Source organism: Rattus norvegicus, chromosome 1 (assembly GCF_021556685.1).
Source record: "Rattus norvegicus strain SHRSP/BbbUtx chromosome 1, alternate assembly SHRSP_T2T, whole genome shotgun sequence".
NCBI classification, from domain to species: Eukaryota; Metazoa; Chordata; class Mammalia; order Rodentia; family Muridae; genus Rattus; species Rattus norvegicus.
In genome coordinates, this window is record NC_141534.1 from 186201011 (window position 1) to 186226855 (window position 25845).

General features: G+C 46.1%; 1 protein-coding gene across 6 annotated transcripts in view; it reads left to right on the plus strand.

The window, feature by feature from the left end:
* The window catches only part of Iqck (IQ motif containing K), a 117647-nt gene that overhangs the window by 90444 nt on the left and 1358 nt on the right, over window positions 1-25845 (plus strand). The gene's annotated exons all lie outside the window — the stretch shown is intronic.

The following is a 25845-nucleotide window of genomic DNA, read 5'->3' on the forward strand; positions in this document are numbered from 1 at the left end:
GAAGAGGAGGGAGGGAGAAACTCAGTTTCAGAAATTACCCTTGTCTCCTGTTGGGCTGGCTCAGCCCTGGCCTTTCTTTGGTTCAGAGCTGGGACTCAGTCGGGGCTGTAATCAGTTTAAAGGTCACAAGAAGCACAGTGCACTTATTTACTGCTGCTATTTCGTATTCTCCGGAGTTGATCGCTGCTCTTTGATTGATGGGCTTGGCTTGCAGTGGAGCAGGAAGGACAGAGTGGACTGAGTGCTGGGGAGAGCAGAGTAGAATCCACTGCCCCAGCCGCCTGCTGTGTGCCCTTGTCGCCTGGCAAGGAAGGGCTTCAGGAGGCTCGCCCATTGCAAGGCAGGGTCTTCAGTAAATATCCCACTGTGCTGCAATGCTCAACTGGACTGTATGCTGGCCCTTGAGAAAAATTAAAAAACAAGATCTCCCAAGTCCGTGGTCAACAACAGAGCTGCACAGGACTCTAGCTACCACCTCCCTCCATGAGGCTGTGACCTAGATGGCTTCCCTGGGCCTCAGTTTCCCCATTCAGAATGGGACCAGTCACATACAGCTGTGAAAGGGTCCTGACACATAGTACCCATGAGTTTCACTATCGCAATAGTATTGTTGAGATAGCCATGTGCATTTGAGTGTCTTGATGTTTGTTTCCTTTGACCGACAGACCTTAGACTCTGCAGTCCAGGTGGGACTGCTGTGACCTTCTTCATTGTGTTGCCCAAAGCAGCACAGAGATCAGTGTCTACACATATGTATTTGAGGCATAGAGCTCTTGGGTTTCACTTCACAGTAGAAGACGCAGGGGCCGGAAAGATCTAAAGGCCTTCACATGGGGCGAGTGAGATGGCTCTGTTGGTAAAGCACTTGCCAAGCAGGCAAGGGGATCTGATTGTGCTCCCCAGTACTCACAGTTGGGGGAGATGGTACATACATGTAATCCCAGCTCTTTGGCGAGGCTGGGATAGAAGAAGCCCTGGGGCTTGCTGGCCATCTGTTCTTGATCATCAGTGAGTTTGAGGTCAGTGAGAAACCTTAAGGTGAAAAGGGATTGAGGAAGACACCTAGTGTTGACCTCTGGCCCCCACATGCATGAGCACACATGTACATGTGCACTCTCAACATATGTGAACAGCTGTGAGCTTGAAGCCCCCGTCAGTCTTCATTTTCTCATATTCTCCTGCTTCCTTAGGGGTTGATGCCCAGACAAGCTCCCTTCTCTGTTTTCTTCATGAGACTGTAGCAGGAATGCAGGCAGAGTCGCACATCCTAGGCAGTGGACACTCCTAGGCAGTGGACACTCTACACGGAGCTGGACCCAGCCTTTGAGCTGCTCTCCTGGGTCTTATCTTCCAACCCAAACTCCTCAGACACTGTCTTAAACATGACATGCGGCACGTCCAGTTTCCTGTTATTGGGCCATCAGAATTCTTGCTGTCTGGATTTGTGTCCATCGAGGGCTCTGGGTTGGGGCTGAATGGAGAGGAGCAGCATGCAGTCTGGCATTCCCCATTACCAGAACTTCTTGCTCCCTTCAGCTGCCATCAAGAAAATTATTTTATGGAGGGTCAGAAAGCAAGGCTTCCCTAGCCAAGGTGACACTGTTTTCACGCCTCAAAGACCTCCTGTGTGGCATCTTTTGTTAAGCACAAGTAAGTTGTCCTTTAGATTTTCAAAATGAAGAAACAAACAAAAGGTAGGTGACAAAAGTTTTGAGCTTCATTTAAACGTTTCTATCTGTGTAGAATCCCCCTACAAATGTTCCTCTAAGGTGTTCTCATCTGATCATGCCATGTTCTGGTATTTACACTGTGTGTTCTTGGAGCAGCCTCTTACAGACAGCAAGTCTCAGGGAAGAATGCCAGCTGTTATGGTCACCTGCAGTTGGGTCTCAGGTTACAGAGTCAGAGGCTACTGTCCCAAACAACATTCTCTCCTCGGACAGAAACAGCATGAAGTTTTCCACTCATTCATCGGCAAGACAGGTGCACAGATTATTTTTGAATGCGTGTCTTCAGAATTTCAGCCACAGCAGTCCAAAGATACCTTGAGACTCAGTCAAAAATCCCATCCCAAATAACAGCAAATTTTTAGTTGTGTTTCGTCAGTGATTGGTTTCATGTGTTCTTTGTACGTGAATACCCCTTACCAAACCCAGTGGGTTTACATTGTGATGAATACAAGGTCAAAATAAGCCCAGTCAAGAAATCAAAGGGCAGAGAAAGATTTATTCCCTGTAGCAGGTACGGAGGGCAGGGGAGTCACTTCCAGAGTAGCGCTGTCTTGAACGACTGAAGAAAGCCCATGCATGGAAAAGCCCTGGAAAAGCACGGTAGGGGCAGTGCATTCCTGAGCATCTCAGTTAGGCATAGCTCAGGAAGGGGTGAAGGTGAGGCTATTTAGGGCACCCTTAGCTTAAGTACATGAGTTCAAAAGTTTAAAATTAAAGATACAGACACCTCTAAGCATGCTCAAAATAATGAGGATGATAGGCAGTTGCCTCTGAACATGCTCGGCTTTAAAAGTGGTGTGTGTGTGTGTGTGTGTGTGTGTGTGTATGTGTGTGTGTGTGTGTGTGTGTGTGTGTGTGTTCACCTGTTTAGTTGTGTGTTTACAGATGTATGAGTGTGTGCATGTGTGAAGGCCATAGGACAGACGCAGCTGTCATTGTCAGCTGCTGTCCACCTTACATTGCTTGTGGGTCTGGTTTGGTTTTGAAATAGGGGTCTCTCATTTGCCCAAGCTGGCCTTGCAGACTGGACTGTCTAGCCAGGGGGCCTCAGGGAACCTCAGGCATCTGCCTGTCTCTGTCTCTCATTGCTGAGTTACAGCCCAGGCTTTTTAAATGTGGGTTCTAGGGGACCAAACTCAGATCTTCATGCTTGCATAGCAAGCACTCTTCCAACCAAACTACCTCTCCAGTCCCTAAGGTTTTCTTTTATAAGGCAGTGGTTCTCAACTTCCTAATACTGCGACCCTTTAACACAGTTCCTCATGTTGGAACTGTGGACCCCCAACCATAAAATTATTTCACTGCTACTTCATAACCATAATTTTGCTACTTTTATGAATCATAATGTATATGAATCTTATATGCAGAATATCTGATATGCAAACCCCTAAAGGGGTTGAGATCCACAGGTTGAGAAAGGCTAATCTAAGGAAAAAGGAGAGAAAGAACAGTTTGAGGTGCATTAATACAGATGTTTGTTCCTAGATACTGGGCTTGCCTTAGAGGCTGCCGTGGCCACGTTTTATTTGGAAACCTAAAGGGCAGACAAAATAACAAAACAAAAATCATAGCAATTTTTCCCATACTACCAGAATCTATTGTGTGTCACACACACACACACACACACACACACACACACACATCTCTTACTCACTCACTCACTCACTCATAAGGTATATGCAGCTTTATGTATGAACGAATAAGCTTTAAGTGACTTTATCACTTTATATTTAGAAGCAAAGGTGTGAAGGTACAATCTGTCAAAGGAAGTGTTTTACGTCTTGTTTCTAAGTGCTCATTCCATACTCTAGTGACTTGTAGTAGTCACAAAAATACACAGTAACTTTAGGCACAGGTGGCAATTGACTTAAGAAAAAAATAGGGTCGTGGAAATAAAAGCCATTAATTTATTTGGTAAAATAGTAGAAGACCTGTAGATGAAGATATATTTAAAGTATCTAACTGATGAAAATTACATGTATTGGTATATATTCAAAGTGCACAGCCTGGTGCTTTGATTAGTGTAAAGACATACTGTGTGCTGGGTTCAGCGGTGGGAGGCAGAGGGAGGTGGACGTCTGTAAGTTCAAGGCTAGCCTAGTTTGTCCACAGAGAGTTCCAGGACAGCAAAGACTAGACAGAGAGACCCTGTCAGAAAAAGAAAAGGAAAAGAAAAAGAAAAAGAAAAAGAAAAAGAGAGAAAAAAATGCCGTGTGATGTTTGCCACAATCAACAAAGCTAACACATCAGTGTCATCATTTATGTGTGGTCAGGACACTTAAAATGTGCTTTCTGACACGTTTCAGTGGGCAGTGGTGAACTGTAGTCAGGTGCTTCACACCAGGTCCCCAGAGGTTAGCCACTGTGTAACAGAAGGTGTGTGCTCTCCTCTTCAGCATGGAGGTTTCTTGGAGACAAGAGGAAGAAGTACAACCTGTCACATAACTTCCAGTCCAAAAGAAACAAAACCCTTCCATCCTGCATTATGCAATGTCAGTCACGGCTTCCCTATGTTCCCTCAGTAAATAAAAACCTAGCTCTGAGCTTCCTAGAAGCCACAGCATGAAAGGAAATAGGGCTAGGGTGTCCTCACAATTAAACACATTTCTTGGAACTACACCTTCTTGAAGCCAGGATTTGATCTCACTGATAAAAAAGACTGTGTGGCGTCCAGTGAATACTAACTACACTACAATACTAACCCCCTTTTGAGCAGCTCTTCCTCCTAGAAGGAAAGCGCAGCAGCCTGGGGCAAGGCATGGGAGCGAAGCAATTTCTTTTCATGGTAGGACAAGTCCTGCAGATAAGATTTCCCTATGGTTTCAGAAATGTTCTTGGGCTGGAGATATGGCCCATTAGTAAAGCACTTGCATAACATGTGAAAGGTCCTGGACTAATCCTCACCACAGGCAGGCCATCCATACACATACACACACATTCATGACAGAAGCACACACAGACATATGCACACACATATACAAGCATGCATACACATGCACACAGAGACTGTACACACATGCTTATACACATGCACACACACAGGAGCACTCACACATGTAGGCACACACACATGCACACACACATGCATGAACAGAAGCACACACAGACATGCACACACATACATATGCATGCATACACTTGCACACAGAGACTGCACACACATGCTATGCATACAGGAGATTATCATTCAATGTGGATTATCATTCACAGTGTTGCACAGATTTATAGTCAGTGCCATCAGTCCACTGTGGGACTTTGGGTGGGTGATGTCATGTTTGTGCTTCGTTTCTCCTCCTTGTAAAATAAGAATGATCATGCCTCAGTTGTAATTCTAAATGAGGTCATTGTTTTCATAGTGATATAGCTCTTAATTAAAAAATATGTCTGTAAATCCAACCTGCCATTTCAGTTTAATGTTATATATTCTATCCTCTCTCATCTTCTCAAATGTTAAGTCGTTCTTCACTTTAATCCACAAAAGAAATAAGAATTTGATTAAGAGACATCTAATGATGTCATGTCTTCCTTCCATCGATTTTATTTTTAAGACTCACCAGTGTGTCAGGATATTAGGATGACATCACCTTTCACACATATCCTTTTCCTTTAAATTTTACAGAAATCTGCCTGGCTGGGACATGCCTTCTCTTGAAATGCTTGCAGGCCCACGCTGTTCTGTTGGTATCAAAGTTCAGTCAGAGATGATTTCTTTTTTTAATGGTTTGGCCTTAAAGTTTAATATCCTAAATTTGTTTATGCAAATGAGCCTCATTTGAGGCTTCACCTCACCTCCCCTGCCTTGTTAAGCATTCTGTTCTAACCTTAGGAATGCAGAAATCTCTTGTAAGATCTACAAACCTGGGGAAGGCCCATGATAGTTGATACAGAGGGGTAATTTGATGGGGCTTAGAATCACCATGGAAACAAACTGGGCTTTCTGAGAGGGAGTTTTGGAGAGGACCCATCCTTAACTGGGGGTGGCACCATCACGTGGGCTGGGTCTTGGAGTGAATAAAAGGGACAGCAAGGGTTGAGCGCCAGCATTAATTCTCTGCCTCAGGTGTCTTAGGCTTCCGCCACCTGCCATGACTTCCCTACCAACTGGACTGTAGCTGTGAGCCAAAAGAAACCCTCCCCTCCTTAAGTTGTTTTTGTCACGTGTCTTGTGACAGAAATGGGAACAGTAACTACTATGGCCAGATGGACTAGGTCCTCCATCCCCCAGCTGGTGTCCTGGAGCAATTGTCTTAATCTCCCTGCGACTCCATTCTGTAGCAAAGAAATGGTAATGGCATACCACAGCCACCCTTACCTTAGCACACGGTCATAGTCCAGAACAATATGCAGCTTATCTTCAGTGCTCAACAAAAGGGGACTGTTATATTGTTAAACCATGATTCCAACATCTGGAGAGCAGTGTGCTGCTATTAAACACACTGGCTTCGGGTTTCTCCCACAACCAGATTTCTGCCTCTTACTGTCAGTGGAGACACAAGCGAAAGACTCTTACACCTGACTCAGCTTCCCTTGTGTGGCCTGGAGGCAGTTAGGACTGGTCACAGAAGTCGCTTATACGATAGTGGTAGCATGTATGGTGTTAGACGGACTGCTGGCATGGAGAGGTGGGTAGATAATTCATGTCTATGTTTTAGTCAGCTAAACGTTGTGTTTGTTTTTATTGTTGATGTTCTGTGTTTTGCTTTGCTTTTGTTTTTGTCTTGGTTTGGTTTTGTATGTGTTTTTTTTTTTTTTTTAAACATGATCTTATGTAACCCAGACTGGCCTCAAATTCACTGTGTAACTGAGGGTGACCTTGAACTCCAGAGCCTTCTGCCTCCACTTCCCAAAATACAGTTTTGATTCTAGGTAATTTACCTATAGCTATAGTCCTCAGTGCCACAAACGGGAACCTCCCGGGGAAGATTTGTGAAGCTGCGTCTGGCTAGCAGCCAGAGAATGTGATGATGCGGGTTTATTCTTAGTGGAGAATGTGTTGTCCACATCAGCAAAGCCTGAATACTACGGCTTAGCTATGGAATCCCAGTAATAGCTGTAGATCTGAGACTTTCCTCTGTGAGGCCTTTCTCACCGATGCCACTTCATGGATTAAAAATGTAGACGAGCTGAGCTCCAGGTCCAGCTCTGCAGTGTACCAGCTAGCAGGCCCTTGGATGAGGCAGGAGATGTTTGTACCAACAAAGTAGAGGATGCTCTGCATGATGGCTTCCTAGTACATACGCTCATGGCCACAGTGCTGAAGCCTGCAAAGCGTTGCTCTTGAGTATGTGATTTTTGTCTCAGAATTGAAGAATAGCAGATGCTGAGGTTAGCTAACTTGGGGAGACTACAGTAGCTGGGGACAGAGAGAAACTCTGGAAGCTTAGAGATTAAGGAGAGAAGGGAGTGTGGGATGAGTCCTGGGCTATTTAAGAGAGTTTAGGGGAAGCTGGTAGTGTGGCTCAGTACTAGAGCCCCTTGCTTAGCTGTGGGCTCTGTGTGCCACCCCTAGCCTCACAGGGGCAGAGTTCGAAGGAAGAAGTAGGAATGCTAAAGGAGAGTTCTGAAGAGCACATCACTGTCTTGTCTTGGGAAGATAGGAAGCCTACACTTTGCAATGTGGACCTTTTCTGTATCCATATTTGGGTCTGTCACACCCAGAGGTGACTCCTCTTAAAAGAAAGCCAGTACTAATGGAAGAGAAGGGAGAAATCACACAGCCCACAGGACGGACGGCACACCAAGCCCTTTAGCTTACACACTGAATATCTGGAAGGCCCTGGTCCCACACATACTTGAACTTCTTTTCTTTTCCTTTCCTTCCTTTCCCTTCCTTTTTTCTTCTTGTTTGTTTTTTTCAACAGTTTGTGTGTGTGTGTGTGTGTGTGTGTGTGTGTGTGTGTGTGTGTGTAGCCCAGGCTGTCTGGAACCAGCTCTGTAGAGCTGACCTTGAACTCACGGAGATCCACCTGCCGCTGCCTTCCCAGTACTGGGATTAAAGCCATGCACCACCACCACCAGTAAAGCTTGAATTTCTCAAGTGCCTGCTATGTACCAGGAACCTTACACATTGTTTCCAAGCTTCACAGGGGAGGAAAATGTGTATCCGATTTAAATTATTTGCCAGTGAGTCACAGTTGTGAAGGTAGCTGAGCTGAAGATGGAGAACTTTGTGTAACTTTGTGTGGAGGCAGGCTTCTCTAGGAGACTCACAGCTTTTCTTCCCATCAGACCAAGGACAGGAGGGCTTGAGAGAGGGGATGGACTTGATGCTCTTTCAGAATATATCTGTTAGAATCATCACGGAAGTGACAGCAGCACCCCAAGAAGCCAAAGCAGAACCTCAAAAATATCCTACCCACAAGAGCTGTCACAGGAGGCCCTGTTACATATGGTGTGGATGAGGAATGCCTGGAGCAGGCAGAATGTGGAAGGCCAAAGGCTTTAGGGTTAGGAAGAACAGGAGGACGGGGGGGTGGGGGTGGGGGTGGGGGTCCCTTCCCTTGCTGCCATTAGATAAGGGCTATTATAGCCCAGGCTGTGCTGAAACTCTCCATGTAGCTAAGGATCCTCCTACCCCCACCAAAGTATTGGAACTATGGTCAGGCACCAGCACACCTGGGTTTTTTAATTTTTCTTCCTTTCCCTCCTTCTTCTTCCCTTCCTCTTTTCCTTTCTTTCTCTGACAGGATTTGATATGAAGCCCAGACTGGCCTTAAACCCTCATTTCTCTTGTTTCAGCCTTCCAAGTTCAGGGATTACAGGCATGCAACACTATGCTTGGCCAAGGTTTGTCTCCGAGGAACAGCATGTTGGGATATTAACAGCCTGCTTGATTGTTCGGATCTGTGAATTGGCTAAAGCCATTGAGTTGGCTGCTTTAGCTGTATGAGTCGGATGGCGTGGGGATTCATCTTAGTAAAACGGCTGCAGAAATGAGGGGCCAGCCCAGAGGCCCCTGCAGCAGGCAGGACAACGTGGGACTAGCTTCTGCCATGAATAGCTGTGCATGCATCTGCTTCCTCACCACCACCCGTCCCTGTTTCCTGCTCCCACTTGGAAAGCCCTCCCCAGCTACCCTGGCTCATGCCTCATCTTTTTGTTTTGTCCCCCTAACATTTGTTCTACTGAAGTGGAAACTTAAGGGTTCTTTGGAAAGTCAATTGATGGTGCTTTGCTGGGACAAACACATGAAGAAACGTTCAGCTGAAGTGAACACAGGTAAAAGACTAAGGCAGACTCATGAAAGAATGTTTCTCTGAAGCAGACACAGGTGAAAGGACGTTCTGCTAAAACGAGCATGCGAAAGGACACATGATGAAGGATTCTTTGCTAACACACATGTACTGGTCTGTCTTACACTGTGTAGTTGAGCTGCATTTGTCAGGACTCCATAGAGAGAAGCACACCAAAGAGCTTCTGGGGACGTAGTGCAGTTTCTTGCTGTTTCTGTAGACTCAAACTGATTGGCTGAGTGATGTCAGCTGAGACAGACATACGTGCTGAGGCAAGACCTGTGGAAGACTGTGATGCTTGGAGGGTATAAATAGGACTTGCCGTACAGACACTGAGACTGAGCTAGGCTTGCTCATAGAGCTAGCTTGTAGGTCTTGAGTCTGTGCTGATCTTTGCTTCACTGAGAGAGGCACAGCTGAGGACTTCTCCTGGTCCCTCCTTCTGACTCAAGCCAAGGGAGGGCTGGCTGTCTCTGCTAGGTCATGTCACTGCTGTTGCTAACCTGTCTCTACCAAACTGAACTGCTGGTGTATCCATGAAGTGTTTGTGAATAGATTGAGCTGCTGCTGCTAACTGTGAACTAACCTGTAGATGTCCAGACAACACAGACTGGAGTTACTCCAAAGAACCTTTTAAACAGGTTCACTTCCCCCTTATCCTTTCTTTCTCACTATCTCTGGTGGGTAGTGCGCTAAAAGGGAGATTAAAGCATTTAAGAACCATCATTAAAAATAGGTTTATAAAAAATTAAGTTACATTCTACAGTGTGGTTCAAAAAGCCCACCCCACAACTTGCCCTACGACGTGTCTCTTGGAGTCAGAACTGTCTCTTCTTCACAGCGCAGGACATAAAGGACCATGTGGCTGTACTTGGCCTTGACCACAGTGCAGGGTGTGGGAAGATGACCCTGGCTGGCCAAGTCCTGTAACCCAGCTTTGTGTGGACCATTTGCTAGGTTTTAGATGGAACTGTGCTCATTCCTCTGTAAACTCCCTCTCACTATGTGATGGATTTAACTTGGCCACGTGTAGTTTTTACCCTGTCAAGTCCCTGGAGTCATTTCGACAGCAGTTTTACTGAGATGGACTTCACATGTCATAAGACTCATTTTAGTTGTTTGTTTTGTGTGTTGTTTATAGGGCCACACTAGCCAGGAATGTCCCCGACAGCAGGGGTGAGCTGGTTTCTGTTCCTTCCTCCTCCTCCCTTCTTCCCCGTCCCCCCTTCTCCACTTCCTCCTTTTTCCCCTTCCCTTTCCTTCCTTCTATGGCTGATTGAAGCACTCTTCCACTGTGCCACATCCTCAGCTCCCTCTCTCACACATTTCCTTTTCTTCTATTATTTGACAAGTTCCTGCCTGTATATACTGAGGAGTACCCCCCCATACACACACACACACACACACACACACACACGTTTGGACCCATGGACCCCCAGCAAGGTATTCATTCTTGTCTTAGTTTTCTACAATGCAATTCCAGGTATTGATCTCTTTGCTAACCCACAGTTTCTGTTGTGGTAACAAGGGTCCCAGTCCACGTGTGCCTGTTCTGAAGCAAGCACGTCACTTGCTTCTTCACACACTCCTCTGAAGTAGGTACAGTTGATCACATCATATGGATAAGGAGACCGAGTCACAGAGAACCTCAACATTATACCTAAGGCCACAATGCAAAGGGGTGACCTGGGTCCTCTCTTTCTTCCTCATATTGCTGCAGCGTGTGGCTGTCACCCATGGAGTGACAGTGCTTAGGGGAACTGAAGGTGTTTTCTATAGCATCTGTCAGGGTCCAGCCTCTGATTCCAGTTGCCAAGGGCATAAAGCACATGATCTTTTATGCCTATCAGCCTTGGAGAGCAACAATGCCACCTGCCAAATGGCCCCGCCCTGCTCTGTGAGTTTGTTGACTCATGGTATTCACCCTTACAATCTAAATTTAGAATCCAAACAGCTAAAGTGTCTGCCAGCTTTCAGATCCAACTCTCGTTAGTTGGAGCTTGGATGCATTTAAAGGCACAGAGCTGAGGAGGCTGGACCATACTAAGCACGGAGCAGTTCCTTTTCCTGTCCTTTAAGGCCCACCCACTCACCAGATCTGTGAGGTTCCTCCTGAGAAGTGAGAAAGCAAAGGTGTCTAAGATCTCCAGCTCTGCTTGCTCCTACTCCACAGGAGGGCTTGACAGGGCTCTGTGTGGCTCCATTTAAGGAGGCTTTGGTTGACATTCAGGGACCCTGCAGTTTGTCTTGTTGTTACTACTAGCACTGAATTCACCTCATTCCCTTTCAAGACATTCAGAGAGTTATCAGGAAGAACACCTGGAACTACAGGCGCTTCAGGATCGACAGTGGAGTGAGGCCAGAGGTCATTATAGCCTCATCTTTGAGCCACACATGAACTTTTCTGGTAGTTCTGCTTTTAACTATAAGCCCAGCTATAAACCAAACAAAATCCAGGGGTCTTGATTGAATACTCCCACAGATCCTCACTGGCTGAGTGACTGTAAACAAGCTACGCAGCCTCTCCGACCTTTGGTTTCCTCATCTGAACAGTGGACATTATTATATTCCCCATCCTTATTGTAGAGAGAGACTCAGATAAGCTAATACCAATGTGTAGGCTTCTTTTCCTGTTTCTGTGATTAAAACAGAACAAAAACAAAACAAAAAACTGACCGAGAACCTACAGGAGAATGGGTTTGTTTTGGCTCACAGTTCCAGGGTACAGTCCACCATGAAGGAGAACTCATGACGGCAGGAGCCTGAGGAGCCCTGTCTCATTGTATTTTCAGCCAGGAAGCAGTGATCAATGGCTGCTTGGGCTCAGCTCACTTTCTCCTTTTTGTATAGTCTAGGATCTCAGCCCAGGGAATGGTGCCACCCATTATGGGTAGATCTTCTTACCTAGTTAATCTAATAGAGGCAATTTCATGCATGTATGCTCCCAGGCCCATCTCCCAGGTGATTCTAGATGTTACCATGTAGACAAGAGGCTAACCAATATGTCATGTAACAATTAGGAATGATGCTACTGTAAGCCTTCATTCACAAGAGTCCATGTAAACATGCATTTCACTTCTCTGGGTTATTTAGGGGTGGAATTGCTGGGTCAGGTGCTAACTTTAGCGCCCCCCCCCAAGAACTCCCAGAGTACTCTCCAATGTGGCTGAGACAGGTCACATTCCCACCAGCCATGTGGGAAGGTGTTTCTATATGAGTCTGGCTGTCATTCAGTATTATCTGTTAGATTACAGTCACTGTAGTGGATGTCAAATGGCATCTCATTGGAGTTTGATTAGTATTCTTTAATGACTGATGCTCTTGAGGATCTTTTCCGAGCATGTTGGCCATTACTATACCTACTCTGTAGAAATATCAGAGCCAAGCTTTTGTCCCTTTAGAGTGGGTTGTTTGTATTAATTAGTAAAAGTTTTGTGTGTGCATTTGAGTGTGTGCATGTGTGTGTGTATGTGTGTGTGCATGTGCATATGTGTGTGTATATGTGTGTATGTGTATGCATGTATGTGTGTGTGCGTGTGCGTGTGTGTGTGTGTGTGTGTTGTGCATTCAAGTCCCTATCAAATACGTGATTTCAATTCTGTAGGGTTTTCCTCCCCCGCCCCTTTACAGAGCTAATAACCAGTCATTAGAGGTGCTGAGAATTCCTGTCATTTCTGAGTCCTAACTTTAGTTACAAAAGATGAAGGATGGAGGCAGGAAGAGATAAAGAAGTGGGGGTTGGGGATTTAGCTCAGTGGTAGAGCGCTTACCTAGGAAGCGCAAGGCCCTGGGTTCGGTCCCCAGCTCTGAAAAAAGAACCAAAAAAAAAAAAAAAGAAGTGGCCAGTGAACGTCTATTGGGGAAGCCAAGAGATAAAGGCCCACTCCACCTTTTGCATGAGTGCTAAACTCTGAACTTCAAAACTACAGCAACAGAACATTGACTTAGAGTCCATGGAGACAGACGTCCAGGCACTTCAACTTCCTGTTTAGGAATGAACTTTCCAGACTGAATCCTAAACTACACAGAAGCAAGAAGCACTTCTTCAGACAGGATGGTCTGCCCCCAAACTTTTCTTACTTGTGTTGTCTGGCCTCTCTTGTCTACGTCTAGTGTAAACTTAGTGTAAACAAATTTATGCTTTCCTGACCTCAGATTTCATCATAAAGTTAGGGGTAGCACTAGGTCCTAGGTTTGGAGTGCATCCAAGGGAGAAAGGGGCTGAACAACAGCTCTCATCACTTTCTGCTCCTGGCTTGGAGTACAGGGTGGCTAATGCCGTCCCAAGCTCCTGCCTCCATGACCTCTCCACTCTGATGGACTTCACCTGTGTCTGTGGGTTAAATCAACCATCTTTCTTAAATTGCTTTCCTCTGGGTTTTTTTTCCCACCAGCAGCAAAAGTACTAATACTGGGCTGAAGTACTGAGGAGACACAGGGGAGAGAAATCATCCTCTGTAAGGACGTGAGCTTATGGGGAGATAATGAGTCACTCATCTTAGTGAGTGAAGACATTCATGTTTTCCTCCCAGGCTACTTGGGGGGGGTCCCTCGGAGGGAACTCGGTATTTGAGACCTTGGGATGTTAGTCCTACTCCCCTCTGATGTCTGATGAATCTGGTTTCTGAGTTTCAGGCCTTCTTGCTCTGAGCTCTGTCTGCTCTGAGATCTGAGTCAGATGAGCAAGCAGAGGCTGGGGCATAGCTCAGTTGGAGAGAGTGCTTGCCTAGAGTCCATCCCCAGTACCTCGTGAAACCAGGCATATGACACTGCCTATGATCCCAGCATATTGAGTAGAGGTAGGAAGATCAGAAGTTCAAGGTCGCCCTCGACCACTTAGTGAGTTTGGGATATATGAATCTCCAACTCAAGAAAAGAGACAAGCAAGTCCTGCCTCGGAGTCCCCGAGCGTGGGATGATTATTCATTGCCTTGTCATACTGTAGCGGTGTTTAAACATAGCTGGACTTGTTTCCACTTCTCTTAAGGCAGAGTGTAGTATGCATAGCCTCCGCCAGGCTTTGGGTATCCTGCTAGACTGTACACTCTCTCAGGATGCCTAGGATGCTTCTAAAGGCTCAATCTTGGCCCTGGCAGCTGAGAATGCAGAGCTAAATAAAAAGCCCTGGGCAGTGGCTGACTGGGCTTGGCCTGTGTTCATTCATGCCTATGACTCGCTGCGTTCTGGGACACATCAACTCTCAGAGGCCAATGTAATAGGCAGTGAAATTCCAGTCTTCATGTAATCTAACTAATTGCAAAAGGGAACTTCCTGTGTACACTGAGGTATAGGAAGAATTATCAGGTAGAGACACAAACTAAAGCTTGTCCAAGAGTCTAAAGAGATGTGTTGAAATACTGGTTTTAAGTGCCCCGTTTCCCATTTCTCTGATGGCAATTGAATCCTTCATGTAATCCAGAAATGGTCTTACTGACTATGACCCATGTGCTGTGTACACGACCCATGTGCTGTGTACACGACCCATGTGCTGTGCAGTGTGTGCCATTGTATTTCAGACCTTGCATTCTACTGAAAGCTTTTCAGCAACCTGCATTAATGAGGTTTATCATCCTATGACTGTAACAAAACACCTGAGATAATCAACTTGCAAAGAGAAAAGGTTTATACTGGTTCCTAACATCTTGGTTTCCAGAGGTTTCCATCTGGGGTCAGTTGTTCCTGTTGCTTTGGGTCAGTGGTGAAACAGAACATCATTCTGGGGATTGTGTGGTAGAGCAAGCTTGGCTGGATAGAAACAGAAACAGAGATGGGGCCAGGGTGCCGATATCACCATCAAGGACATGCCCCACTGACTTAACTCTCTTTTACTGGATCTCACCTCCTGAAGGTTGCACCACCTCCGATAGAGCCATGGCCTGGGGCCCAACTCTTTGTCACCAGGGATTCGGGGTAACACGTACCTAACTGTAGTATATTCCCATTGTGGATGAAGGAAAGAGGCTTGCAGGCTTGAGACATTTGTTCAGGTTTTCTGGTTGACAGACAGTAGGATTCCAAGCCAGATCCCCCTCCCTATATTCGGGGCACCCCTTGCCAGCTTTGATGTATTTTCTTTTCCAGTAAGGACATGGCTTTTCCTGCCTTATGAAAGCAAGGCTTTGGGGCTGAGACTGTAGCTGACTTGGTAGAAAGTTTGCCTCTCACGCATAAGGTTTGATCCTTTTGATCCCAGCACTGCCTAAAGTTCCAGAATTAAGATCCTTCCCAGGGTCAAATTAGCGATTCCCCGATTCTGTCTCAGGGTAACCAGCTTTGTCACCCTGAGATCAAATGTGCCCATGTAGAATGCGGCCTCCAAGGAGGCCGAGCTTTGAGTTGGCTGCGGGGGGCATTGTTTAGAAGTCAGCAGCAAAAAGCTGCAATTAATCCACCCTGAGGCTTGTCGTTGCCCCATTGCCTCCTGGCTTCTAGGGTGACTCAAGTCTCCTAAAAATAACAGTCCAACATCTGGTGAACCTGCCAGCCTACTGATATTCACGCTTACTTCTCTGCTCCCAACTCATCTTCTGGTGTGGAAGCAAGAGAGCTGGGGCTTTCTTTCTAAGTTTTACCTGTATTCTTCAAATTTTCTTAAACTGTGTCATGATAATATAATGGAAAAATAATCTCTTAGAAAACAAGCTGTTTGGGAGGGCTCGGGAGAAGAGAGGGGACAGTGAACATGAGCAAAGCACATCATACACAAGCATGAAAATGTCATTTCGACAGCTCGCACATGCTCACGAGAGAAGAAACACTAGCAAAACAGAAAAATTAACTCTTGGTAATAAAGTTTACATTGTCCTCTGTTTTCCTAGTCTGCCCTGATTCCAACTCTAAGGACTATGAAGGTGTTGACTGTGGTTTTTACTTTTTCTTGTCTTGTTTTACTAGATGGGATTTACTACATGGCCTAAGCTCCCCTTGAAATCATGGTCCTCCTGCCTCAGCCTTCTCAGTGTTGGCTTGACTGGCTTGTGCCATCATCCAGGAAGCCCGTGGATTGCTTACTCCCAAACGGAGGCAGTGAGAACCTTGCCTGTCCATTCCAGTAGCTCTGTGACTTTGGACGGTCCTCCCTTTGCCTCCACCTCCCAGCCAGCACAGCTGTCCCCAGGGCACGTGTGGGGACAGTGTAAATGACAGACAGGTAGAGAACTCTGAGCAGGGTCTTCATGACGGATATTTCCTGATGAACTCCAAGTCACTGCTAGCATTTCTAAGGGTCCTAGGGCCTGCTAAGGCCTGTCACTGTTGGTTTGACCCTGAAGACAAGGTCTCTCTCTGTGTAGTTGAGACTTGGAGTAGAGCTTGGCTCCTCAGCCTCTGCCTCCCAGAAACTAGAGCTACAGCCTTGAGCAGTGTGTGACTCTCAACCTGGGCTCTCACAAGATCTTCAGATTTTTGTATCCAATCTTCTCTTCCCCATCTTCCCCATTTTATTTTATATTATACATATTTATGTAAAGCTGCCAGCCTTTTCATCTGAGTCTTCCCATTCTTCTCTTTGTAAGAATTATTTCTGACAATTTCCTCTGCATACGGGAACTTTGTTCATATTCCCGTACCCTGTTCCTGTCCCACAGCTGTGGGCCCCTTCTCCATCCTCGATGTCCTGCTTCTGCTTTGATGCCTCACTTTTTCTTCTCCCTCCCTCCCTCCCTCCCCCCCCTCCCTCCCTCCCTCCCTCCCTTTTTTTCCGGGGCAGGGTTTCTCTGGGTAGTCCTGGCTGTCCTGGAACTCACTTTGTAGACCAGGCTGACCTTGAACTCACAGAGATCCCTTCCAAGTGCTGGGATTAAACAGCATGGGCCACAGCACTGGGCCACAGATGCTTCCCCCTTGTCAGTGTGAAGTCTCGTGTGGGTGGTGCAGATGATTGCCATAGCCAGAGGACAGTGCTTTGTAGTGCCCCACCCCTCCAGCTCCCATAGTCTCTGCACCTCCTATTCCACGATGAGTTTCCTGGCCTGGGGATGGGTGACATGGATGTTCTGTTAGGTCCGGGCATTCTGCGTTTCTTTATTCTCAGCAGTTGACAGGTTACTAGTGTTGGCTCTGACCATCACTCACTACAGAAAGAGGCTTCTCTGACTTCGAGAGGCAAACATCACTATGCAGGAGTCATGCACTTTAACTCCACATACGTTTACAAAGCATCATAGTGGACCCCCTATGGGGTCTATGCCTTCTTAAGCCATAGGCCTTTGACCAGGCTTATAATACCAGGCATGTGTTCTCTCCTGAGGGCAGGCTTCAGTTCCAGCAGGAAGCAGTTGGTTGCCCTGGAGCTGGGATATCACTCTTGGGCCTGAGGGCATATCGTGGCTGGCAGGCTGGTAGCATTGAACACATGTTCCTAAACTGAGTTAGATAGATTACGGAGAACTTTTCTTCCCAACGACTTTCATGGCACTGTGTAAGTTAGTCAGTAGACACAACACTGCCAGCTCAGTCCAGCTTGACTTCATGGTGTGCCTAGGTGTGTGCTGTCTTCACCAACAGGATCTTACCATTTAGTCCTGGTGGGCAGTAAAGGGCACCAGCAATGACAACTCTGAGGGGAGGTATCCAACCCCTGGCACTGGGGTTTAGAGTTAGAAACCCACGGCTTCTGTTTTTGTGGGTGAGGTAATTTGTAGGAAGATGCGCCAGCCATCACATTCCACACACTGAGCTCCTGCATGAGTCTATACCACATACCTACCGCCTGGACTAAGATGGAGACCATGACAAAAACCCGACAGAATCCCTCAGCCTCTCCCATTCCTGCTACATAACCTTTTTCTGACTTCACAGAGAAATTTGCTTAGCCTCACATTTTCTGTTACTTGAAAACATAGCAACTCACCCTTTTGTACCTGGCTTCTTCTGCTGGACTTTCTGTCCTGGAGACCCAGCTTTATTGTCCAGAGAGTGTTCGATGGCTCTATTGCTGTAACGTGTTCTCCTGAGTGCCTCATAATTTATATACCCAGTGATTTATTTATAGGTACCTGGGTTGTATTCCACGGGGGTTCTTGTGAGAAATGCTGGTACTTTGCCTGCTGTTGTGTGTCTTCTGCTGGCTGTAGATTTCTGTTGGCATCTCTGGAGTTGCAGAGTCAGGGGGTGGGGGTGTTTACGTGTTTGATTCCAAATCATTTTGGCCACTCTATGATGGGTGAGCATCCCACTTGCCCTGTACCTCTCCAACACTGAATGTGATACATCTTCATTGTATGCGTTCTAGTGTATACTGCTCTCTCTCTCTCTCTGTACATGTACATCATCTATCTATTTATGTCCCTGTCCACCACTGGAATGCCATTTCATCCCTGAACTCGGTCATGCTATGGTGGCCTGGCAGGTCAGCTGGACAGAGGAGTCTTTACAGGAAAAGCACTTGTGCCTGAAAAGGGTCTCAGAGATCAAACTGTGATAAAACATGAGTTTGGGGGAGCACATTCCAGAGCAACTACCTGCTTCTGTCTCCTGAGAGCTGGGACCAAAGGCATGTGGCACTCCAGCTCACTGTTACTGTGTACATGGTGGCTTTCCTGTGGATCCTTCTGTCTGGCAAATTCATTCTCTCGTATTCTCTCATTCATTCTCTCTCTCTCTCTCTCTCTCTCTCTCTCTCTCTCTCTCTCTCTCTCTCTCTCTCGATCCAGCCTACCCAGCCTTCTAAGTACTAGGATTATAGCTGTGCACTTTTATTACCAGCTAGTCTGATATATTTTTATAGAATTCCTTTAAAGAGGAAGCTCACCCTCGGGACTGGGGAGATGGCTCAGTCAGGAAAGTGCTTTATGCAAAGACATGAGGCCCTGAGATTGGATCTCTAGCATGAACATAAATCCAGGCAGGACAATGTGTGTCTATAAACCCAGCACTGGAGAAGTAGGCACAAGAGGGTCCCAGCAGTTTGCTGGCCAGCTAATCCAACTGACTCAGTAAGTTCCAGGCCAATGAAAGATCCTGTTTCAAAAAATGAGGGAGCGAGCAGTTGAGGAAAACACGAAATATTGACTCCTGGCCTCCACATACATGAACTTACACCTGTACAATCACACATGTACATAGACACATACCCACATGAGCAGGTACATATACCACACATGAGGAAAAAAAAGAAAAATAATACCCAACCAAATAGCAACCCACACAGCGGGTGCATTAGAACAACAAGGAGAAGGGGCATTCTCCTTGTTCTCCTTGTCCTCCTTCCATTTCGTCTATGCTAAGGTCTCTTTCTTTTTTAAAGCATAGCTGAGAGCCCACGTGATGACTGGGCAGAGGCTGCGGCTGTAATTTTGTGGGTAATTACTGTGATTTTGTACAAAGCAGGCACACTTAAGGGGTAGACAACAGAGACTTCACCGGAACAAATGCAAAGTGGGAACCACTTGTTCTGAAAGGAAATCATGACTGTTTATATTTAGAAAAGTGTGTGTGTGTGTGTGTGTGTGTGTGTGTGTGTGTGTGTGTGTGTGTGTGTCTAGTTTCTACCTCCCTTCTGCCTTCCCTTGAGAGGTATCATCATGGATGGCTTCTGACACTAGCCAGATGGCATTTTTACATCACCCTTCTCCTCAGTGAGATGTTAAACTTGGCATCTAGCAATTTCAAATTTACCTCACCCTCAAAACTGACAGGAAATGTACCTGCTGTGTTTCCTCTGTGATATCCCTCCTCTTTCCTGAAACTTTGTGAAAACATTACATTTCTAATGGCACCCCCACATTTATCAATGACCAGATGCCCAACTGACTTCCAAAGAGCCTTTAGGGAGAAAGGGGTTTTTCTGGCTCAAGTTCAAGGGCACTGTCCGCCATGGCAAGGAGTCAAGGCGGCAGGAGCCTGAAGCAAGTGGTCACCTAGCACCCACAGTTGAGGGGCAGGGAGCGATGAATGCATGCTGCTGTACAGTTTGCTTTCTCCTTTTTATACAGTCCAGGCTCCCCTGACTAAGAATGGTGTTATGCACACTGGAAAGATTGTCACTCCTCGGTTATCATAAATCAAGATAATATCCACAAGCATGGCCAGAGGGCTTCTGCCGCAGGTGATTCTGGGTTTCCAGTTGACAACTGAGATCAACTATTGCGGGGATCTTTTCTCAGTTGCCTGGTGTTCGACTGCTCTCGGGCAGTCTGTGGTGATTACGACACAGTCCTGAATGCCTTTGCTCCAGCATATGGAAGTTGTGCCTTTTATTGTAGGACTCTTTGTTGCCCCGTGAGAAGTGTGTAGACTTTGATTCTGTCAGGGTTAAGGATGTGACCAGAGAGGCCAGACCACCTATAGTATGACCTCATACAAATTACCTAATCTGTTCACGTTCTCAGTTTCCCTGTCTGTAAAATCAAACAACTCACTTTGACTTAATACATGTCAATACTTCAATAAGAACCACATATACTAATTTTACCTGGAAAACAGACTCTGAGTAGGAAGAGAAGAGAAAACCCTTGGGATAGGAGATGGCTCAGCTAGTAGAGCACTTGCCCAGTCTGCACAAAGCCCTCTGTTCAGACATCAGCACCAAACCGGATGCACTAGTACGCGTCTGTAACCCTAGCACTTAGTAGGCTGAGGCAGAAGAATCAGGAGTTCAAGGCTATCTTCGACTACTTAACTCATATACATTAAACAAGTAAATCTAAAAAAGAAAGTAAACAGAGTTCTTGGATGTGGTGGAGCACACCTATAGTGTCTGTTACTGGGGAAGGTGAGGTGGGGAGACTCCCCTTCAGTATCATTAGGCTAATCTGAGGTCAGCCTGGGCTGTTAGAGTCCTTGTCTTTTGTTCCGTTTTTAATTAATTAAAGAAATCAAATCAACATTGTTAAATTTCTGATAAAAAGTGCTGAGTGGAGAGAGTGATCCTGTCCCTTCTGTGACCTCAAGCCCCAGCACTGTTGCTGTTTGTGAGGGAAAGCTCTAAGAAGCAGCCTCTTCCTGCTATGTGATCCCTAGGGACTGAAGTTCCCTGAGTATTTCTCTCTCTCACCCTCAAATAGATTAGAAGCTCCTTGTGGGAGGGGCTTTGCCGTAAGGATGGCAAGCTCGAATATGTGATTAACCAATCAGACTCAAAGACAACGCTCTTTCCCCAGACTGGTACGGGCAAAGCTGATTCCCAGGTTCAGCTTTGAAAGTCTGGGGTGGGTCCCTGGAATCTGTGTTTTTGCCTCAGGTGAGCAGGCCTGGCTTGTGGTCCCACATTCCCTCCGTTGACCCCAGGCCTCCCCCTGTCCATCAGTGCAGCTGGCTGTGGGGTTGCTCTGGCCTGTGACCTCTCAGCCGCAGAACCGGAGTAGGAGAGGGTGGGACAGCTCAAGAAATGGAGCCTCATTGGTATGCAAGGCTCTCCTGCCACATTGCCACTAAACAGAAGCTGAAGAAGGGTTGGAGTAGGAGAGGGTGGGACAGCTCAAGACATGGAGCCTCATTGGTATGCAAGGCTCTCCTGCCACATTGCCACTAAACAGAAGCTGAAGAAGGGTTGGCACATCTCTTTGGGATTTTCCACTCCTCCAGGCCCTTCCGGAATTGGCTGGATATCAGGGGGCCAAGGGGGACAAGGACAGGACAGGGGCACCGAGGCGTCTGTCTGGTAGATATCTCTAAGGTAGAAAGTGGGTTCTTCCAGAGGCTCTGCTGGATTCTTTCCTGCCTCCCCTTCACTCCTCAAGCCTCCCTTTCTAGAGCACCTTTACAGGGCTGGATCCTGTAAGACTGGAAGGACTAAGACCCCTTGGAATACAGGTTGATTGGTTGGTTGAGGCAGAGTCTAACTGCATTGGGACTTATGCAACCCTCCCCACCTCACCTTCCCCAGTAGCAGAAACTATAGGTGTTTCCACCACATCCAAGAATTCTGTTTTTTTTTTTTAGATTTATTTATTTAATGTATGGGTACACAGAAGAGAGTATTCAGATCCCCATTAAAGATGGTTGTGAGCCACCACGTGGTTGCTGGGAATTGAACTCAGGACCTCTGGAAGGGCAGTCAGTGTTCTTATCCGCTGAGCCATCTTTCCATCCCTCTGTTTACTTTTTAGCAACGTAGCCCTTGCATAGAGTCCTCATGCTCAAAAGATACATATGGTAAAAATCATGGGCTTCAGTGGACACCCCCGGCCTGCACTCATCTTCTCTGGAGGATGGGACATCCCCAATAGGCTTATGCAGTAGTAAAATGTGGAGTATTGTCTGTTCCCCAGTGTATGTATGACAGGTGAGAATTAGCTTTAACAACCAGAATGTTCTTTCTAGTCCTTTATCATGGCTTTGTGATTTCAACACATGTCTATAACAGGTATGCACTGTCTTTTTTACTTCTAGAGATGGGTGCTAATAAAACATGTGAGCTATAGAGTGAACACCGATGTGGCCAACACCCAGAGAGAGATACTAGCAACATTCTCTTCTCTTTTTCCTTCCTTCCTTGCTTCCTTCCTTCCTTTGGCAGGGGCAAGGTTTTGCTATGTACCCAGGCTAGCCTTGAACTTGTGATACGTTTGATTCTATCTCCTGAGTAATGGAATTAAAGGTGCACATCACTATGTCTGGCTCAAAGTCAACACTGTTGAATTTCTTCCTTGGGCAGTGAATCCATGCACCTGACTTGTGGTACTCAGAGTTCCTCACTTGAGTGTGCTTCCCTCAATACTAAGGTTTGCTATAATCAAGGCTACACTCTGGATTGTGCTGAGTCTACCATGCAACAGTATCATTAAGCTAGTCTGAGCTGGAGTATAGTGCTGGGGTTCATTCATGCTCACTACTCTGTAGAATCACTCGCTGCTCCAGGGCATAGTTTGTTCTCCAATGAGATGATGGTAATCTTCTGTCTTCTGCTATGAGATGGTATTTACTTAGCGACTTTTGCCTTTATATCTGTGTGTATGTATATGCATGGTTTTTATTTGCCTATATATACATGCCAGCGCATGTGCGATGCACGCATGAGGGCACGTGCACATTTGGAAGCCTGACCACTCCAACTTAATTGAGTCAGGGTCTTTCACCGAACCTGGAGATTCAGCCCAGTCAACCTGCTCTGGAGATACCTGCTACTGAGTCCACCTGACTTTCATGTGGGTGCAGGCTACCCAAATTCTGATCCTCTAGTCATCACACTTGTTCAATAAGAGCTTTAACCACTAAAGCCATCTCTCTAGTCGCATGCTGTACGTGTAATTTTTATTCTCCTGTAGTAATTGTCTCAGAAGTTAACTGTCTGTCTGCTAACCTCGGCCTAGTTCTGGAAGCTTCTAGCCTCCATACACTCTAATCTAGGCCTAGAATGTTTTCATCCTGTCCCCTCAGGCCTCAAGGTATCCCTGTGATGCCCTGAAAAAAATGTGCTAGCCTTTTTCAGAGCAAGGGCAGAGGGGACAGAGGCACACAGGTGATTTCTTCAGATACAACAGAGGGGAATTTAAGGAAAGTCAAGGGCTGAGAATCCTTTCCAGAAACCAAGCCTTATTTCCTTCACCCACTAACACCCTGTACTTACCTGATAGTCATAGATCAGTGTAATTGGAGACTCTCAGGAACCACCATGATGCATCAGCTGAGAGAAATTCTAGACTCTGAGGGTCTTGTAGTCGTTTCTTTAAATTGGATTCTAGTCATAGTCCATTTTCAACTCTTACTGAACATTAGCAGCACACAGGAACTCCTATAATACCAATATCTGGGTCCCAGGCCAGTGACATCCCATAGTGTGAGGCCCAGACAGTTGGAAAGTGTCCACGTGGTTCTTATGTGGACTAGGTGTACACCTGTTGCCTGTAGGCCAAAACCTGCAACTGGCATCCACCAGTGTCACTTGAGGGCCCTGGGCTCAACTAGATTGGGCCTTGTCTTAGTTTTGCTTACTGTTACTATGGTAAAATACCCAGACAAAAGCGATGCTGGACTTATTTTAGCTCGTAATTGCAGGTTGCAGCTGTAGAGAAGTCGCGGCGGCAGGAGCCTGAGAGAACTAGTCACATTTCGAGAGCAGAAGCAGTGCTCGCATTCATGCCAGATCAGTCCATTCACTTCGCCCAGTTCAGGTCCAGGCAAAAAAGAGCATTGTCCATTTTACCGCGTTAGTTAACTCAATTAATGCTCGAGGAATGCCCAAAGCCCAGCCTAACCTAGACAATCCCTCATTAAAATTCCCTACCCAGTCTGTAGGTTATGTCGTTGACAATTAAAACCAACCCTTATAGGTCTTGAGTTGATAACAGCCTTCTCCACTGGATATCCCCTTGATCTCACTTGAGAACCATCTCAGTCTGAAGTTCCACTTGATGCTGGACAAGTTCACCCTGTGCGTCCCAAGATCCAGAGCAGTCCTGCTGTGTGACTATCGTTTGTCTTCCTGCCTGGATGGTCATCAAGCCAATGGCTTGAAATGGGCCCTAAACAGAGTACTGACACTACAAAGACCTTACTCAGCACCCTATCAGTCATGATTTGTACAGCCTAGGCCTTCATGGCCAGAGGTGTGGGTGGAGGGAGTCAGAGAAAAATGAAGAGTATTTCTGACTTTGAAGGACCAGTGTCATTGTTAATAGGATCTAGAATCCTAAATGCATATAGCATTGCATGTGACTTCCTGTATAACCATCAAGAGGTACACCTCTACATGTAATATTTTGTTTAACTGTGTGTGTTGTGTGTGTGCACATATGTACATGCACAGAACTGTATGAACAACTTTAAGAAGTTGGTTCCCTCCTTCCACCCCGTGAGTCTTGGGAGCAGAACTCAGGTCACTGGGCTTTGAGGCAAATGCATTTTACCCATCAAGCCATTTCACGGCTCCATCTGTACATTTTTAAAACTTTTTTTGGCTTAAAGACTATTAAGACCAATATTAAAACTATTCTTGTTAATGTTAACACAGGTTGAGACTCCCTTTTGATGGCTGACATCTTGAATCCCAGAACTTGAGACACAGGCAGGCAGGTCTCTGAATTGAAAGCCAACCTGGACTACAGGCATATTTAGACCAGCCAGGGCTTCATAGTGAGACTTGTCTCAAAGACAGAGATCAGAGAGAGACAGAGACACCAGATTCAGATTTTAAAATGTTTGCATTTGAAATCTTGGGTTAGCTTTCAAGTATAAAGACTAGACTCAGGGGTTGGGGATTTGGCTCAGTGGTAGAGCGCTTGCCTAGCAAGCGCAAGGCCCTGGGTTCGGTCCCCAGCTCCGAAAAAAAGAATAGGGAAAAAAAAGACCATATTCACTCATACATATTGTAAGAACATAATTTTATGGAATTTCAAAAAATAATTCTACGGAGTTAAAATATGTGGAATTAGTTCCAGTTGGATTTGGGCTTGTTCTACGTTTTGAGATTTAGGGATTCCCACCTATGTAACTATTAATAATAATAATATTAATAATAATAAACCAAAACTGAGAACAGTACAGGGATTGAAAGAGAGAAGGAAAGGATTCTGGGGACCCTGGCACCTGGGGAGAATTCCACGTACCCAAGACCGGAAGGATCTTGGGGAAGGATCAAGAGGAGGATCTAAGGGAACCTACCCCAGAACCGCCGCTGCCTTTAAGAAATAGGCTGAGGTGATGTCGGCAGGCCTCCCTTGCCTAATGCTCCTGTCTGGTGGGTGTATGCCTTAAGTTTCTGGGTAGACTGGGAGTCATGGCTGAAACCTCTGATCTGCACAGTAACAGTCCAAAACCAGTGCCTGATAGAAACATGATCCATTTCCTAAATAACCAGGGCAGTGAACCCTGGAAAATAACCTTTCAGGCATTTACACAGGAAGGAAGTTACTAGAGGCAAAGCTAACAACTGAAGGTCGGGGTGGAAGATGGTTCAGTTGTAAACGTTCTACAGCACTGGCCTGGGGACCAGGGGCTTTCCA